A 20,276-nucleotide genomic window follows, 5' to 3' on the forward strand; every position below is an offset into this window, starting at 1 on the left:
TCCCCTTCCACCCTCTCCCCTTCCACACTCTCCCCTTCCATCTCTCCCCTTCCATCTCTCCCCTTCCGCCCTCTCCCCTTCCACCCTCTCCCCTTCCACACTCTCCCCTTCCACACTCTCCGCTTCCGCCCTCTCCCCTTCCGCCCTCTCCCCTTCCGCCCTCTCCCCTTCCGCCCTCTCCCCTTCCGTCCTCTCCCCTTCCGCCCTCTCCCCTTCCGCCCTCTCCCCTTCCACCCTCTCCCCTTCCACACTCTCCCCTTCCACCCTCTCCCCTTCCACACTCTCCCCTTCCACCCTCTCCCCTTCCACCCTCTCCCCTTCCACCCTCTCAACTTCCGTCTCTCCCCTTCCACACTCTCCCCTTCCACACTCTCCCCTTCCATCTCTCCCCTTCCACACTCTCCCCTTCCACCCTCTCCCCTTCCACCCTCTCCCCTTCCACACTCTCCCCTTCCACCCTCTCAACTTCCGTCTCTCCCCTTCCACACTCTCCCCTTCCACACTCTCCCCTTCCATCTCTCCCCTTCCACCCTCTCCCCTTCCACCCTCTCCCCTTTCCACATTCTCCCCTTCCCCTTAGCTGTCGGCTTTCACTGGATCCCGCTGGCCACCCTCTGTTAGGAGGCTGGGGCACGTGGCAGAAGTGAGCAGGAGCCTCATAACTTTATGCAAATCAGGGTGGCATTATACCAAGGGGATCCTGGTTACATTTTAACCATGGCCTGATTGGGGAGGTCGCCATGGTTCTCCTGCCTGGTCAGCAGGAGTGATCTTTCTCGGGCCGTACAAGAAAAGTCGCAGTCTCCCCTGCCCCAGACTCCATCACCCTCACTCCTGGGAGACCCTCCCAAACCCCCTCTATACGACCTCCCTGCCTACCAGAGAACCTTCCTTCGTGGATGCCAGTAGAATCTGGCCATCGAACTTGCTCTCCCAGTTGCTGAACAGGTGGGCAGTTGATTGGTGGCATATGGATGAAGTTAAAATACCTCATACCTCACACCCCACTCACCCGATACAAGCCGGAGGTTAAAATTGACTCCACAAAGTTTTAAACAGAACAGAACATTCAAATAATTTCCCAATAACATTATTAGCTTTGCCCTTTGAACTGACTTTTTGTGTCTTTTAATACCTTTAATGGACTGAAATTCAGACAAGCTCTATCACTGGCAAATCACCCTCCACCCGCCTTCCTTTATTTGTTGTCCAGGTGCTCCCACAGGTCCTGGTGCAATAACAGGAAAATCTGCTTCTAAAAGTTTAATTCTAGTTTACATTTATTTTTATTCATTCATGGGATGTGGGCATCGTTGGCAAGGCCAGCATTTACTGCCCATCCTGAATTACCCTTGAGAAGGTGGTGGTGGGTTGCCTTTTTGAAGGTACTCCCACAATGCTGTTCGGGAGGGAGTTCCAGGAGTTTGTCCCAGCGAGGATGAAGGAATGGCCATATATTTCCAAGTCAGGAGGGGAACTTGGAGGCGATGGTGTTCCCATACGCCTGTTGCCTTTGTCCTTCTAGGCGGTAGAGGTCACGGGTTTGGGAGGTGCTGTCGAAGAAGCCTTTGTGAGTTGCATAAAGGACATAAATCAGTGGCCCATTGTGTCACACTAGCAAAGTAGCAATGGAATAATTGCACCAAATCTGATAGAAACATTGCAAACCCACAAAGCCTTTTAAACAGTTCCAAATGTTTTGCAAAGTGTGCGAGCTCAACCTGCAGAACATTGGTGGATTCAGTATTTTTACAGAATAAAATGATTGAACAGATTTCTCTGATAACTTCTTGAACATCTCTCTCACCCCTTGGGGGAAAGTTCAGTGTGACTTATTTCTTACTCCTAGCTTCAGTTTCCTGTTATTTGTCTTTTTCATCTCTGTGAAAAATCACTTGGATCAATTCCCTTCATCATTTTGAAAACCTATAAACCTATGAACTTTATTCAATACAAATATTTCCCTGTTGTCAGGCACTACATCAGCTATCTACCTATCTATAGAATACCTTTAACATATCATGTGAAAAATTAAGTGCCAAATACTTGTAGGTTTAACATTTATATTCCATGTTTGTAATAGAAATTATGTTAATTGTCAAGTTCCTGTGAATGGCAAAATAAATTAAGCTATCATTCTGATAGCAATTTAATATATTAGCCTTTATAGGCTAGAGAACAAAAATAAAAGAATCATTTTGTTTTAAATGTCACTCTTGAGCCTTTTTAATTTTTAGGAATCTAGGACCCTTTTGAGCGTAACTTCCAGAGAACAGGGCGAATTATTTTAGAAATGTTAATTGGAAATGCGGCTGTGGAGTTTTCCTACATCATTGGCAGACCTCTTCACTGCCAACTGCCGGTTTACGAATTTGAGTCCCTGTAGTGCCTATTGTTTGTGGCAAGTGGCATTGACCCTGTCAGAAATCCCAATATTGCAGCTGGGGCCTGGATATGAGCCTCACCAGTAACTGGTTATTTACGCCCTGGGACACCTGTTTGGTGGAGTAAGGTGGAATGTATGGCCCAAGCAGGATTTAAATGCCTGCTTCAGTTAAAGGGGCCCAGGTGACTGGAAGAAAAACAGAAATGCCATTAGGTAGGAGGAGAGATGCCATCCTTAGGACTGGAGGCAAGAGATAAGGCAATACTGCCGCCCGCATGCAGTGCTAGGAGTCGAGAGTGGAACTCAGTGGCCTTCCCCTAACTCCAAGGATTCCCCTACAATGGATGAAGATGTTTAATGACCCGACAAAGGTAAGTGACCTGTTAACTACAGGCCAGGACTGCCTGGTGAGACCTTCAGACAGAAGGCATTACTTCCTGGTCTTAGTCATTGGCTTACATCATTGGCTGTAAAGCACGTTGGGACGTCCTGAGTTTGTGAAAGGTGCGATATAAATACAACTCTTTCTTTCTACTTTCATGGCCCTGTAGGGTTTCACTGAGCACAAATTGCTCCGTGCGCCATTATGATCCTCACATGGACCCCTCCACTTAACTTACTCTCACATCTTGCCATTCATGTTCACCCTTTGACGCTTACCTCCTGTTGTGTATGTAACCTGTTCCACCTTAAGAGAGCTTAAGCCTGTTCCACCTTAAGAGATGTACTACTTTCTCAGGCTGCTGTAGACGTAATACCGGGGGTGAACACACCGGTATATAAGCACTGTGCAGTAATCTTGTATTCAGTATAGTCCCTACCTCCAACCAGTAAAGACCTGTTTGAGTTATACGTTTAAGTCTTTGTGTTAATTGTTCAATACAATACACATACTTAACACTGGCGACGAGTCAGGTTCTTACCCTGCGGCAGTTATTCCACGGCGGTTGAAGAGAGGTTTCAAACCACACCACCCACTGGAAGCGACAGGCATTAGGACCCTGAAGCCTCCATCAGCTTGTGCACCGGAGTAGAAGACAGGGCTGGGGGAAGAGAGAGGTAGGGCGATAGCGATCGGCAGATAAGGGCCGGGCCGCTTTGAAGTGAGGGGCGCAGCCGGGCCATCGATCGCATCCGCTGATAAGGGCCGCACTCGGGCGATCGCGGCGAAGATAAGGGCCGCACTCGGGGGCTGAAGGGAGACGGCGTCGGGGGACGAGTGAAGACCGCCAAGCGCGGGAAAACCGCCATTTTGTGGGCGGAGGACGACGGCAAGAGCGGGAAGCCGCCATCTTTGATAACAAGTAAAGAAAAGAAAATCTGAGAAATTGCAAATCTACAATGCCTAAACACGGGAATATTAGCACCTTTGATAATGACCTCGAAGATTGGGCCATATATGTTGAAAGAGTAAAAAATTATTGTAAGGCCAATAAAATTCGTGACCAAGATAAAGCTCTAACATTATTAAATTTAATGGGTGCGAAGACATACGGGCAATTGAAACACCTGTTATCACCAGATGAACCGGCGGATAAGACGTTCGATGAGATTGTTACTGTCCTGAAAGATCATCTAAACCCCACGCCGCTGATGCTAGCGGAACGATTTAAATTTTACGACAGAAGGCAGCTACAGCATGAAAGCAATGCTGAATATTTGCTGGAATTGCGTAAATTAGCGAAATATTGCCAGTTTGGAACGGGACTGACAGATGCACTACGAGACAAATTTGTGTGTGGTTTATTTAAACAGGATACACAAAAGCGACTGCTCGAGGAGAATGAGCTGACGCTTGAGAAGGCGGTCACTATGGCAGCAGCACACGAAGCCGCAGCGAGAGGCACGGCAGTAATGCAGCTACGGTCACCGGAGCTCAGTGCACACAAATTGGGTGTGAGTTCTGGCAAATGTTATCGTTGTGGAAAGACAACGCATGATCAGAACCAGTGTTGGTTTAAAAACCAAGAATGTAGAACTTGTGGTAGGCTTGGACACATAGCTAGAGTATGCAGGTCAGGGAAGAAGACCAGCAACAAGAAGTCACCGCAAGGAAAATACGCAAAGGTACACAAGGTGACCGAACAGGAGTCCGATTCAGACGCAAGCTGTAATGAACTGGCTAGCTTAAGAGTACTCAACGCTGGTAAGGGTGCAGACCTCCAGACAATTTGGGTCACTCTTCAGATAGAAGGAGTCCAAGTAAAACTGGAATTGGACACTGGATCGGCATTGACGGTCATAAATAAGAAAGATTACGGAAAGTTATTCCAACATATTCCCCTACAGGATACGGGGATTATATTGAAAACATACACGGGGCAAAGAGTGTACCCCATCGGGAAAATAGAGGTTGCAGTGGTCCACAAGGGCGAAGACAGTCAAATAATGGACTTATATGTGATATCTGAAGGAGGTCCTCCACTACTAGGACGGGAGTGGATTAGGAAAATGAATATGGACTGGCATTTCCTACAAACAATAACGAGTGAGAACTCGGTGAAGATAGTCGGCCCAGACTCTGGAACGGATGATGGTAAGCCCAACTCAGGTGCAAAAGACAAAGTTTCAGCACAGAATTCCACTGAGCAACAACAACATAGTTTAACTGTGGATTCTGAGTCTGGCAAGTCTACTGATGTGCCCATTTCTGAGGGACACCGGGCTCGAACTCAACTCCATTTCAAACTACAACAGCAATTAGAACAAATGCTTCGCCGTTTTGAGCAAGAGTTGAATGCAACGAAAGAGTTCTTTGATATAGAGTTGGAGAATCTGGAAAGACAACAGAAGCAGCTGATGGAGAAAATGGAGCAGGAGCACACAAAACGTCTGATGTCAGAGGAGTTAACGGTCAGCCAACTCCTGCATATGCTGAAGGACAGGACTCTGAAATGGGAAAAACTTGAACACGAACTTCAATATTCAAACGAAAGGGGTTCGGAGCTCTCAAAGGTTATTGGAAGAGCTGAGGTGGCAACACAGACTGAGATGACTGCAACAGAGCAGCCCTTGGATGCCAAAAGTACGCTGACTCACGTCAACATAGAACAACAGACCGCTGAAACAGCTGCTCCGGTAGAGGGATTGAATAGTCCGATCAATCAATCTCCAAAAGAAGTTGAAGTAGTAAAATCTCAAATGAGGTCATTAGTAAACGACTTGCTGAAAGCCCAGAAAAAGCTGGATGAAGAGGTACGCATGAAGAAGTCTCTTCAGGAAAGATGTCTGGACTTGGAACAAAAGCTGGCTAACGCCCAGCTGGGTATGGAGGAAATAGAAGACCCTCTCGCTGGCCTAGATCAGGACAACACCGAATATTACCATGACCTATTGAGTGACACTGAATATTATAGTGACCTGGTCTGCCCAGCTTGTGATGAAAACTCCCAAAGTGCAGAAACCATGATGAATCACAAAAAGTCTAAGAAACACCGGGAGATGGTGGCGCTACTACTGAAAAAGGAGGAAGAGAAGGAGAAACTTTGCATGCAGCTGGCAGCTGACAGTGGAGCCCAGAGAGGATCCAAGAAGCAGAAAAGGAAAAGTCGAAACAGAAGATGACCCATCTGAACCATTATCACCTCTACCAGATCACACACGTGGTCCCTCCGAACGGAGCCAAATCAGTTCGGAAGTTCAAGCTGTTAAATCCATGAAAGGACTATTGAATGAGTAACGTGAACCGACTACACCACAGAGATTGAATCTGTGAACTGTTTTCCGCAGAGACTGAATCTGTGATCTGTTTTGACATGAAGTTATATATGTATATATGTTATTATGTTACGTTAAACATGAAGTTATATATGTATATCTGTTATTACGTTAGGTTAAATGGGGGGATGACTATAAAGCTAAGAAGGGAGGAGTGTTGTGTATGTAACCTGTTCCACCTTAAGAGAGCTTAAGCCTGTTCCACCTTAAGAGATGTACTACTTTCTCAGGCTGCTGTAGACGTAATACCGGGGGTGAACACACCGGTATATAAGCACTGTGCAGTAATCTTGTATTCAGTATAGTCCCTACCTCCAACCAGTAAAGACCTGTTTGAGTTATACGTTTAAGTCTTTGTGTTAATTGTTCAATACAATACACATACTTAACACCTCCCACGTTCAATTTCCTTTAAGGTCTTTTTATTTCCCTCCCCACTTTGAATGCCACTTGAGCTAAAGATCAGAGATTGCTGCTACCACTTCACATTTAAGTATTCGCCTTGCAGAAGAGCTTAGGCCACAATGCCAGAGAACGGCAGGTCACAGGTGAAAGATTCCCAGACGTCTGGCCATTAATCCTTAAGGAAGAAGAGCCAGTGGAAATACTGGAGAGTAACATGTGCCAAGTTGTGGAAGATGGAGAGGTTGCAGGTCTTGTGGACACAGTCAGTTCATGGTGATCAACTGCATAGATAATATACTCTGATTATCAAAACAGATTGTAGCAGGAAAAAATGTTTGCCTGAAACTCCAAAATAAGATGACAAAGACATAATTCAGTGATAGCAAGCAAAGACGGAGCACATGACTGAAGTGAAGACGTGATACCCAGCCCATCAGAGGGTGCAGAAAAGATTTACGAGAACGATTCCAGGGATGAGGGGCTTCAGTTACGTTGATAGACTGGAGAAGCTGAGGTTGCTCTCCTTAGAGCAGAGAAGATTGAGCGGAGATTTGATAGAGGTGCTCAAAATCATAAGGGGTCTAGACAGAGTAAATTGAGAGAAACTGTTCCCATTGGTGGAAGGGTCGAGAACCAGAGGACACAGATTTAAGGTGATTGGCAAAAGAACCAAAGGCGACGTAAGAAAAAACTATTTACGCAGCGAATGGTTAGGATCTGGAATGCACTGCCTGAAAGGGTGGTGGAGGCAGATTCAATCGCGGCTTTCAAAAGGGAATTGGATAAGTATCTGATGGGAAGAAATTTGCAGGGCTACGGGGAAAGGGCGGGGGGAGCGGGAGTAGCTGAAGTGCTGTTGCAGAGAGCCGGCACGGGCTCAACGGGCCAAATGGCCTTCTTCCGTGCTGTAACCATTCTATGAGTCTACATCTGGCGCCAATTGCAGAATCTCACCCATATCATCACTTTCACGCTCACTTGCACTCAACCAGGGATCACCAAACAGTATTGAGGAAATGGCACTGGTTGACTCACTGGTCCAGCTGAGCGGAGGGTAAGGAGCAGTCAGTTCATGGCTCCAGAGAAAGTGGATGAAGGTCTTGCAGGTTCTGCCGTGAAACTGGCAACTTGTCCAAAACTCTGCTGCCTGCATCCTAAACCAAGGCAGTGTCGGCCGGGGCTCAGTGGGAGCGCTCTTGCCTCTGGGTCAGAAGGCAGTAGGTTTAAGCCCCATCCAGAGACTTGAGCCCATAATCGAGGCTGACACATCAGTGCACTGCTGAGGGGGCGCTTTACTGTTGGTCGTGCTGTCTATCAGATGAGATATTAAAACAAGGTCCTATCTGTCTGCTTGTGTGGGTGTGAAAGATCCGATGACATATTTTAATCAGCAACGGAATTCTCCTGGTGTTCCAGCCAACATTTATCCCTCAATCAAAACATCAAGCGCAGATGATCTGCTGATTTATCTTATTGTTGTTTCTAGGAGCTTGCTGTGAACAAATTGGCTGCTGTGTTTCCTACATTACAACAGTGACAACACTTCAAAAGTACTTCCTTGGTTGTGAAGCGATTTGGGAAATCCAGAGGCACTTTATAATTGCAAGTTCTTTCCTTTTTAAGAACATAAGAAATAGAAGCAGGAGTCGGCCATTTGGCCCTTCGAGCCTGCTCCGCCATTCAACATGATGGCGGATCTTCTACTTCCTGCACTATCCCCATATCCCTTAATTCCCTTAGTTCCCAAAAATGTATTGACCTCTGTCTTGAATATACTCAACGACTGAGCATCCACAGCTCTCTGGGGTAGAGAATTCCAAAGATTCCCAACCCTTTGAGTGAAGAAATTTCTCCTCATCTCAGTCCTAAATGGCCGACCTCTTATCCTGTGACTGTGACCCCATGTTCTAGATTCCCCAGCCAGGGGAAACACTTTCTCAGCATTAACCCTGTCAACCCCCTTAAGAATTTTATATGTTTCAATTAGATCACCTCTCATTCTTCTAAACTCTAGGGAATATAGGCCCAACCTACTCAATCTGTCCTCAGAGGGCAATCCCCTCATCCCAGGAACCAGTCTAGTGAACCTTCGCTGCACTCCCTCTAAGGCAAGTATGTCTTTCCTTAGGTAAGGAGACCAGAACTGTACACAGTAACTCCAGGTGTGGCCTCGCCAATGTCCTGTATAATTGTAGTAAGACTTCTTTACTCTTATATTCTAATCCCTTTGTAACAAAAGCTAACATACCATTTGCTTTCCTAATTGCTTGCTGTACCTGCATGTTAGCTTTCTGTGATTCATGTACAAGGACACCCAGGTCCCTCTGAATGCAAACATTTCCCAATCTCTCACCATTCAAAAAATATTCTGCTTCTTTGTTTTTCCTACCAAAGTGGATAACTTCACACTTCCCCACATTGTATTCCATTTACCATGTTCTTGTCCACTCAGTCAACCTGTCTACATCTCTCTGCAGCCTCTTTGTGTCCTCCTTACAGCTTACTTTCCCACCTAACTTTGTATCATCAGCAAACTTGGATGCGTTACACTCAGTCCTTTCATCTAAGTCATTGATATAGATTGTAGATAGCTGAGGCCCAAGGACTGATCCTTGCGGCACCCCACTAATTACAGCCTGCCAACCCGAAAAAGTCCCATTTATTCCTACTCTGTGTTTTCTGTCCATTAGCCAATCCTCAATCCATGCTAGTATATTACCCCCAATCCCATGAGTCCTAATTTTGTGTAATAACCTCTTGTGTAGCACATTATCGAATGCTTTTTGAAATTCCAAATACACCACGTCCACTGGTTCCCCCTTATCCATCCTACTACTGTAGTTACATCTTCAAAAAACTCTAACAGATTTGTCAAACACAATTTCCCTTTCATAAAACCATGTTGACCCTGCCTAATCATATAATGATTTTCTAAGTGCCCTGTTATCACATCCCTAATAATAGATTCTAGCATTTTGCCTACTACTGATATCAGGCTAACTGGCCTATAATTTCCCGTTTTTTCTCTTCCTCCATTCTTAAATAGCGGGGTTATGTTTGCTACCTTCCAATCCTTGGGAACTGTTCATGAATCTAGGGAATTCTGGAAGATTAATACCAATGCATCCACTATCTCTGCAGCTACCTCTTTTAAATCCCTAGGATGCAAGTCGTCAGGTCCTGGGGATTTGTCGCCACTTAAAAATTTTTTTTTTTTATTCATTGATGGGATGTGGGCGTCGCTGGCTGGCTAGGCCTGCATTTAGTGCCCATCCCTAATTGCCCTTGAGAAGATGGTGGTGAGCCACCTTCTTGAACCGCTGCAGTCCATATGGTGTAGGTACACCCACAATGCTGTTAGGAAGGGAGTTCCAGGATTTTGGCCCAGAGACAGTGAAGGAACGGCGATACAGGTCCAAGTCAGGATGGTGTGTGGCTTGGAGGGGAACTTGTAGGTGGTGATGTTCCCATGCGTCGGCTGCCCTTGTCCTTCTAAGTGGTAGAGGTCGCGGGTTTGGAAGGTGCTGTTGAAGGAGCTTTGGCGAGTTGCTGCAGTGCATCTTGTAGATGGTACACACTGCAGCGACAGTGCGCAAGTGGTGGAGGGAGTGAATGTTGAAGGTGGTGGATGGGGTGCCAATCAAGCGGGCTGCTTTATCCTGAATGGTGTCAAGCTTCTTGAGTGTTGTTGGAGCTGCACTCATCCAGGCAAGTGGAGAGTATTCCATCACACTCCTGACTTGTGCCTTGTAGATGGTGGAAAGGCTTTGTGGAGTCAGGAGGTGAGACACTCGCCGCAGAATACTCAGCCTCTGGCCTGCTCTTGTAGCCACAGTATTTATATGGCTGGTCCAATTCAGTTTCTGATCAATGGTAACCCCCAGGATGTTGATAGTGGGGGATTCAGCGATGGTAATGCCATTGAATGTCAAGGGGAGATGGTTAGAGTCTCGCTTGTTGGAGATGGTCATTGCCTGGCACTTGTGTGGTGCGAATGTTACTTGCCACTTGTCAGCCCAAGTCTGAATGTTGTCCAGGTCTTGCTGCATATGGACACGGACTACGTCAGTATCTGATGAGTCTCGAATGATGCTAAACAGTGAACATCCCCACTTCTGACCTTATGATGGAGGGAAGGTCATTGATGAAACAGCTGAAGATGGTTGGGCCTAGGACACTGCCCTGAGGAACTCCTGCAGTGATGTCATGTGATTGAGATGAATGACCTCCAACAACCACAGCCAACTTCCTTTGTGCTAGGTATGATTCCAACCAATGGAGAGTTTTCCCCTTGATTCCCATTGACTTCAGTTTTGCTAGGGCTCCTTGATGCCACACTCGATCAAATGCTGCCTTGATGTCAAGGGCAGTCACTCTCACCTCACCTCTTGAGTTCAGCTCTTTTGTCCATGTTTGGACCAAGGCTGTAATGAGGTCAGGAGCTGAGTGGCCCTGGCGGAACCCAAACTGGGCGTCAGTTAGCAGGATATTGCTGAGTAAGTGCCGCTTGATAGCACTGTCGACGACACCTTCCATCACTTTGCTGATGATTGAGAGTAGACTGATGGGACGGTAATTGGCCCGGTCGGATTTGTCCTACCATTTCGGGGTTGTAGTCCCGCCTCCATCGAGTTCCAGCCAACCCACATGATTTAGACTTGATTGACCTTGTTGAGCCCACCCAGTGGGCTCAGCAGGCCAATTAAGGGCCACCCGGCAACAGGTGACGTCACAGATTGAAATTTCACCTGTCAAGACCTTTTGACAGATGAAATATCAGCGTTTCACAGCTGTTTGAAGCTGCCAAACACTGACAATCTGTACTCCAGGTTAATTCCTTCCTCTCAGGATGATTTAGAGATCACCCCGGAACAGAAAGCAGAGGATGCAGATTTTGACAGCTGGCGGCCATTCTGCTTTCTGTGCCGGTGAGATGAGGAACTCCCGAGACCTGAAGGAAGGAAGGCTGTAAAGGTAAGTAAAGGTCAGTAGAACTTCTTTAAACACTTTACACAGACCAAACACACTTACCTCTGCACTCATGCACCCATCACTCACCTGAACACCGGACATCTCGAACCCTCCAAGCCATTCATCCTGACGGCCCACCTCGCTAACTTGGCGTGGTTTGGAGCCGTCGGGAATCCCACATTTCAACAATGAAAATAGGGATTAGGCTAAAAACTGCCTGTTAACTACCTGTTAACAGGCAGTTAATTGGCACTAATCCCCTTCCCACCTCGGGGAGGCGGGTCACAGTGCGGGGCGGGTACCCACCTCCTTTGAAACTGGCATGGAGGCGGGCTGGGTGTGGGATGGGGTCGGGACCCACAATTTTGGGATTTTAAACCCCCACACGCCTTCAATCCCGACTCCACGGGCCAATGAAAATCCAGCCCAAGGTATTTGTTTAATGTCTTTGCCATTTCCTTATTGCCCATTATAATTGCTCCTGTCGCTGCTTCTAATGGGCCCACGTTTACTTTCACTAATCTCCTCCTATTTTCTTTTTAAAGATTGGGCACCTTAAACAGGGGTGGGGGTGGGGGGGACATGGAGATTGTAGTGGGATTGGGTGGCGCAGTTTCCTGCTGTCGGGGGTGGGCTACGCCAGAGAAGTGCCCAAAGTGGCACCAATACCTGCTTGTCCCATGGTGCTCTGCTAATTTCCGTGTAAAGTCTGGTGGGGTCCGGACTTGAGGGCAGAAGCAGGTGCGATCGCGCCACAGATTACCATGGAAATATAACATTAAGTTCCACTCTTGAGGATGTTGCCCATATTTATATATATGTGTGATATGAAATTACACATGTCTTGCTGTGGCTGTGTTTGGGTAGAACCTCTACAAGGGACAAGCTAGGTATCCTCCATTGCTATCTGAGGGTTAACAAACGCAGCACTCGATGACACGTGGAATCCTCCTTGTGAACAAAGTCCACATGCGTTCCAGAACGCGGCCATCATTTCTTCAGTTCTGATGGAAGGCCGCAACAGAAACTCATTTCCTTGTTCTCGCACTCGCTCATTGGCCTATTGTGCATTTTCAGCATTTTCTATTCATCCAGAATTTCCACAGCTGCTTTTGTTTAAAAAAAAGAAAGATTGCAGAACTTGTGCAAGGGCTGGTCTACAGAAATAAAATCAGAAAATGCTGGCAATACTCAGCAGGCCAGGGCAGCATCTGTGAGGAGAGAAACAGAGTTAACATTTCAGGTCGATGACCCTTCGTCAGAACTGGACAAAGCTGGAGATGGAACAGGTTTTTAAGCAAGTGTAGGGGCAGGGAGAGGGGGGAGGGGAGGAAAGAACAAAAGGGAAGGTCTGTGATAGGGTGGAAGGCAGGAGAGATTAAGAGACAAAAGGGATGATGGTGCAAGGCAAAAGGAGATGGTAATGGGACAAGTTAAGAAACAAAAGATGATTCTAGATGAGGTGTAAATGGCGATGGCAGAATGAGAGACAGTTACTGAAAGACTCTAGTCTGCAGAAACGCTGGCTGGTGCTGGCCACAATCTTCCAATCCTCCTTAGATATGGGGGGTGGTGCCAACGGACTGGAGGTTTGCAAATGTTCCACCCTTGTTCAAAAAAGAGGAGAAGGATAAACCTGGCAATTATAGGCCAGTCAGTTCAACGTCGGTGGTGGGGAAGCTTTTAAAAACAGTGGGGGGGGGGGGGGGATTTTAATCTCCAAAAATCAGTGGGTTGGGGTCGGGTGGGGGGTTAAAGAGCTAAAAATCTGAATCCTGACCAGAACCCACCTCCAACCCGCCCACTTCTGATTTTAATGGAGGCGGGATGGGAGGTGGGTGGGGCGGGGGGGTGGCGCGGGGGGCGGGCAACCAACCCGTTCCCAGGAGGTGGGTTGTTCATTTAAATATTATAATGAAGCTCTGAGCCCAAATTTAACTCTGGCTTGTCATGTTTCCCAGGCCTCGGGGAACCCACCAGCTAAAGGAAGGCGAGAACTGCTGGATCCAGGAGGTAAGTGCCTTTCCACTTACCTGCTGGATACAGCGTCCCTGCCTCGCCATCCCCCGGTAATCGGACACGCCCTCTTGACCCTTCCAATCTCTCCCCAGCTTCCCCCCCCACCCCTGACTCTGATCCTCCTCTGGCTTCTGACCCCCTACAATCCCTCCCTCCCTCCTCTCTGTGGCCTAGTGCCACAAGCCTACCCACCCACCATCCAGCCAGCTTCTCTATCTGGCTGGCAGCGGGCAGGAATCAGTGCTTCGAAACCACCGCCCCTTGACATTCAACGGCATTACCATCGCTGAATCCCCCACCATCAACATCCTGGGGGTCACCATTGACCAGAAACTTAACTGTGGCAACAAGATCACATCAGAGGCTGGTTATTCTGCAGCGAGTGTCTTACCTCCTGACTCCCCAAAGCCTTTCCACCATCTGCAAGGCACAAGTCAGGAGTGTGATGAAATACTCTCCACTTGCCTAGGTGAGTGCAGCTCCAACAACACTCAAGAAGCTCGACACCATCCATGACAAAGCATCCGGCCTGATTGGCACCTCATCCACCACCTTAAACCTTCACTCCCTCCACTGCTGGTGTACCGTGGCTGCAGTGTGTACCATCTACAAGATGCACTGCAGCAACTCGCCAAGGCTTCTTCGGCAGCACCTTCCAAACCCGCGACCTCTTCCACCTAGAAGATCAAGGGCAGCAGGCGCATGGGAGCACCACCACCTCCAAGTTCGCCTCCAAGTCACACACCATTCTGACTTGGAAATATATCGCCGTTCCTTCATTGTCACTGGGTCAACTTCCTGGAACGCCCTCCCTAACAGCACTGTGGGAGTACCTTCACCACAGGAACTGCAGCGGTTCAAGAAGGCAGCTCACCACCACCTTCTCAAGGGCAATTAGGGATGGGCAATAAATGCTCGCCTTGCCAGTGACGCCCAGAACCCATGAAAGAATTTTTTAAAATGTTAATCAGTCCCTGCCGTTAAATTCGGCAGGACCTGTGGGATACCCGTTCTCCCGAGTTTTCCGACCACTTACCAGCCCCCCGCCTCGGCTCTCTACCCACCAACAAATTAAAATTCTGGCCAATAAACCGGCAGAAAATTAACAGCCACTTGTACAAGCATGGACTAATAAAGGAGAGCCAGCACAGATTTGTTAAGGGCAAATTGTTTCTGACTAACTTGATTGAGTTTTTTGATGAGGTAACAGAGAGAGTGGATGAGGGCAGTGCAGTGGTTAGGATTTGGAATGCACTGGCTGATAGGGTGGTGGAAACAGATTCAATAGTAGCTTTCAAAGGGGAATTGGATAAATACTTCAAGGAGAAAAAATTGCAGGGATATGGGGAAAGAGCCGGGGATTGGGATTAACGGGATTGCTCTTCGAAAGAGCCGGCGCAGACTTGATGGGTCGAATGGCCTCCATCTGTGCTGTACTATTCTGTGATTCTATGAAATAAGGATAAACAGCATTAATTGATCCCTCAGTTTGTTTCGGAATCCATCAGCAGCAGAGAGAGATATCTTTAGAATAATATGGCTACTGCTTTTCTTCATCAATTTCATAAATACCGAAGCCAGCCAAATAATGTTTTGTTCATTTTCTGTTGTGCTGATAAAGGCTGTAATAAATGGCTGTGTCATGTGAGATATATAGCATCAAATATTATCAGGATGTGACAAACTAGCAAATCGCACTTCTGTTCCAGTAATGACTTCATGTTGAATGTGAGCCTAACGGTGACATTATTGTGGTATTGTGCCCCATCTTCTTTCCATGCTTGTCATTAAAGAACAATTCTGAAAATATTAGTTCCAAACTTACTGCCAAACTTCGCAATTCCTGTATGAAACTTCTTCCAGAAATTATGTTTGGCTATTATTAAGGATTAATTGAAACTGACAGTGGGAAAAATAACGATGAACAGTTGCCAACATGCTGTTTATTTAGCTCACTCTTCATTCGCTGCCAAGCTGATGCTTGTATTATTTAGTATTCTGATCTGAGCTACTTTGTTGAAATTCCTGTTTTTTCTATTTGTTTCCATTTGGATCAGTTACAAATCCAACAAATCCCCTTAACAGAGATGTAACCAGCCAAATATGGATGGGGATGAGCATGGATGGTCTTATCTAAAGCCATCAGCAAAAGTATTCATCATGAAGGAACAGTCGACATTCAACGTATTTCAACCAGTATCCAGACTGAACAAACTGCTTATTCTTGTTTGCTTAGATTGTAAGTTAGATATATCAAAAAGTCTAATTAAACTATGTGGCTTCAGGCTGTTTTGTGAATATTTTATTTATCTTAAAATAACCATCGTTAAACAGCTTAAATGCTCCACAAATATATTTACTTACATTGCAGTTCAATGCTTTGATCCAGGATTTGCTGTGCTCGCATGAATCATGTCCAATTGTCCAGTCAGCTCACAGACTGAGAGATTGCAACAATGTCAATGGGCAACAGTTGGAGTTTTGTTATGAGAAAAATACAATAATTTTGGTTGAGAAATATTTCCAAATTGAATTTGATTGAAATGATGTGAGGTCGGTGATTTTGCTGCAAAGCTGTGCAGAAACACCTTGGAGTTGGAGCTCAGAGCTGAATATTTCTTTGTAATCCTTTACCACAATAAAGCCTGTGCTGTGGGCCACTTTAACGACAGGAGAGATGGAGACAAGGATCACAGTTGCCAAATTTAAACAAGCTATCTATTGAAATTAAACTATTTTATACCATGTCAGGAGTCTAATCTGCTAAATTGTTTGAATAATCTACAACGTTTCCTACATTACAGCAGTGACAACACTACAGAAAGTACTTCATTGGCTGTAAAGCGCTTTGGGACATCCTGAGGTTGTGAAAGACGCTATAGAAATGCGAGTCTTTCTTTCTAGCTTAATTACCTAAGTAATAAAAACAGATAGAGTCATAGGGGGAGAAATTCAGTTGTTAGCGCCAGCCGTTAGTGCCTTAAGAGGGCGATAAGCGGGGCGCGGCGAGACCTGCGCCTCTCGTGAAATTGAGCGGACATTTAGCGGCGGCGCAAAACCGCAATGCCCGCTCAGCTGCGCGCGCAGATCATGATGTAATTTCATGGTGCAACGCCCTTGGGGGCGCCCCGAACCAGAACTTCAGTGGCGCCCCCCTCCTTTCTGCCTGGCGCTCCCAGCGACTGGTTGACTGGAACGGTTCCCAGTCGCTGTGGGGTTGGGGGGGGCGCTATTTAAAGGGGGCTCTTCCTGGCTTCTTAGTGGTAGCCATTTTTGGACCACTCCTTCTGTGTGAGAGAGAGAGAGATTTGCAGAGAGACAAAGGGAGAGAGCTTTCTGCTTTGACTCAGTGCTCGCACAGGTACTTCTGGCTTCAGCCCAGAACTTTGCAGGTGGATTGACTTTTCAGTGCCATAGCCTTGAGTGGCCACATATTATGGGGGCTGCAATGGGTGGGAACGTTGGGTTTCTCCATTGCATTGAGAGGGCTCAGAGACGCCGAGAGAGTGTGCCAATCATGGCCAGACGGAGGAGGGCCAACAGGTGTTGGCACAGGAGGGCTTACCCTCCCAGGGTATACCGCCAGCAGTTCTCCTACCTCAACATGTCTGAGGAGCAGTGTATTCGGAGGCTTCGATTCAGAAGGGAGGTGGTCACTGAGCTCTGCCACCTGCTTCAGACAGATCTGCAGCCTCAGCTGAGGAGCAGGACGTCTCTGTCGGTGGCAGTGAAGGTGACAGTGGCTCTCAACTTCTATGCCACCGGCTCCTTCCAATCCGCTACTGGGGACATTGCCAATGCCTCCCAATTCGCGGTGCATTGCTGCATCCACCAAGTCACGAATGTCCTCTTCAAAAGGAGACGTCAGTACATTCCCTTCCCCATGACCCTGGACAAGCAGCAAGAGCGCGCAATGGGATTTGCAAGAATAGCGGGCTTCCCCATGGTCCAGGGCGCCATTGACTGCACGCATGTGGCTTTGCGGGGGCCTCAAGAGAATGCCGAGGATTACCGCAACCGGAAGGGGTTCCATTCGTTGAACGTGCAGTTGGTGTGTGACCATAGACAGCTGATGCTAGCTGTCAATGCCCGCTTTCCAGGCAGCAGCCACGACACCTTCATCCTGCACCAGACTTCTGTGGCAGACCTTTTCGAAGCCCCGGCTCACCCAGGAGGCTGGCTTCTCGGGGACAAGGACTATCCTTTGTGCACCTGGCTGATGACCCCACTCCATGCGCCCAGCACCCCTGCTGAAGAACGATACAATGACAGCCATCAAGCAACCAGGAACATCATTGAGCACACAATCGGTGTGCTAAAGCAACGGTTCCGCTGTCTGGACCATTCCGGGGAGCCCTTCAGTACTCGCCTGACCGAGTCTCCCATTTCGTTGTAGTGTGCTGCATGCTGCATAACCTGGCTATCCTCAGGACTCAGCCACTGCCAGCAGATATTGGAGCACCACCAGAGGAGGAGGGGGAGGAGGAGGAGGAGGAGGAGCACCAAGACGGGAGGGAGGCACAAAGTGCAAGGGCCGTCCGTCAGCGGCTTATTGCAAGTCGGTTCTAGGCCCCCTCTGAGGGAATGGCTTGTGCCATTGAAAGAACATGAATGGAACAGTTCTGCAAACCCTGAGCCAGTCAATGCAACAAACAGTTCAAAGAGCAAACATGCACAATCTGAATAAAGACAATTATTTATTTAACAAACTCTGTGCCCTTCCCGCATGACAAAGAAATACAGAGAAACCCCCCCAAAAAAACAGTCAGACACATAACTGGCTCTCACAACCTGGAGACAATGAACAAAAGAGTTAACCAAAAATGATCCTCGGCCTTCACTAAAATAATTCACACCATTTTGCCACACCTCCTACTTTTTGGCCTGCGAGGGTGATCTGCTTCGCTTGCGAGATTGGCCCCTTCCCACCCTGCAGCTCCTCTGCAATGGGACCCCAGTGGCTGCAGCAAGGCTGGGGGAAGGCTGCTGAGTGTCAGAAAGTGAGTCGGCAGATGCCCTTGGGGGATGGCCTGGACCAGCTCTGGGCCTGGAGGGCCCGGCTGCTGACTGCTCCAACTCTGCATGGGCGGCAGCAGCCTGTCCTACGGGTGGTGACAGCTGCAGTGGAGGAGTGACAGTGTTGGCAGCAGGAATGCTGCCATCCTGACAGAGCACAGTCACTCCCTGGTCGGACGACACACTGGCACTCGCACGGGGCAGCACTGCAGCACTGCAGCATGTGGAGCAATCTGCTGAAGCACAGACTGCTGGCCTGCTGTGGCGCGGCGAGGGCCCCGACGAATCCTGCCCGATCCAGCGAGGGTGGCAGCAGTCAGTGCTCGTGTGGCCCTAACCTGTGTCTGCATCAGACCAGCCACTGACTGCATGGCACCACTAAGCACTTGCGTGGATGCCGCCTGTGCTGCCTGTGCTGCACCGAAGTCCTGCAGACTCCTTTCCAGCGACTCTATGGAGTCAGGCATCCTTGCCACTGCAGCCATGAGCTCAGTGTGCCCCTGCTCCGCCTGGGCGCCCATTTCAGCGAGGAGCCGCACCTCTTCTACGCTCACTGTAGCAGGACTGGAGGCCAGACTCTCCCTCCGGGGAGAAGGCCGCCGAGCTTCCCTGCTCCCCCCGCGTTGCTGCAGCCCGCAGCCCCGGAGCTTCACCCTCCTCAGACCCTTCCCCCCTGCTCCCCTCCAGGGAAGACGTGTCCCCATTATGGCCATGGGCTGCCTCGGCTGAGGGTGGCACTGACGGTCTGGCTTCCTCTTCCTGCTCGCCTTCAGAATCACTCACAGTGGCAGCTTGAGGGCCCGCCTCCTCACCTGGCGAATCAGCATCTGAAAGCAGGGAGGTACAAGAGTTGCTTTAGCGTGAGGACAGGGCGGCAGCGAGGGAGGCATGAGTGCTGCAATGCACTGTATTGGTTCGATAGTGGCAAAGGATGCTGGTGTGAGGCACAAGTGGAAGGAAAGAGGTCAAAAAGGTGATGACCTTACCATTGCTATCCAGAACGGGGTCGGCATCTCCAGTGGCGACGGGGCCAATCATCCGGCCTGCCATAATCCGTTCCACTCGCTGCTCCAGATCGCTGAGGCCTTTAAGGTCAGGACAGCCTCCCCCGGTCCATTGCTGCTGCCTCCTATTGTGCGCCAGCTTGCCCTGCAAGAGAAAGGACGGGCTCTGAGTACAGTGTGAAGCCCTGATCTTGGCTGCACTGCCTCCCATGGTGGAATAGCCCCTACAGTGTGTAAAGTGGTGAATGTGCATGTGAGTTTCATGAAAGGCCCATAGGTGTTGGATGAGCTGGGTATTGGGGCTTTCAGGACCCTTTGGCCATAAAGTGAGGTGCACATGCAGGGATGAAGAGGATACTGGAAAGGGTACTCGCCCTGACAACCCGAGTGAGGTCGTCGAACTTCTTCCTGCATTGCACAGGGGTCCTAGGTACCATGCTGCTGGAGGTCACTCTGTGAGCCACCTCCCTCCAACTTTTCGATATTCGTTGGGCAGCGGCCTCCTGCCACTGTCCGGAAACAGGATAGATTGCCTGCGCTCCACTGCGCCAACCAGAACCTTCAGGGTCCCCTCACTGAACCGCTGCGCTCACTCACTGGCCCTCTCCATGGTCCTAGGCATTAGAATGTGGCAGCAGGTCTGTCCAGGCCGAGAATCAGGGCTCCAATGTGCAGGGCGTGGCTGCAAGCCAAATCGGCCCTCCCCCTTTAAGAGGTGACCGGCGCCCGCGTGTATGCCTGCAATCGCTAACTGGCCG

Source organism: Somniosus microcephalus, chromosome 5 (genome assembly GCF_052327205.1).
Source record: "Somniosus microcephalus isolate GS21.2 chromosome 5, FLI_Smic_1.0, whole genome shotgun sequence".
Taxonomy (NCBI): Eukaryota; Metazoa; Chordata; class Chondrichthyes; order Squaliformes; family Somniosidae; genus Somniosus; species Somniosus microcephalus.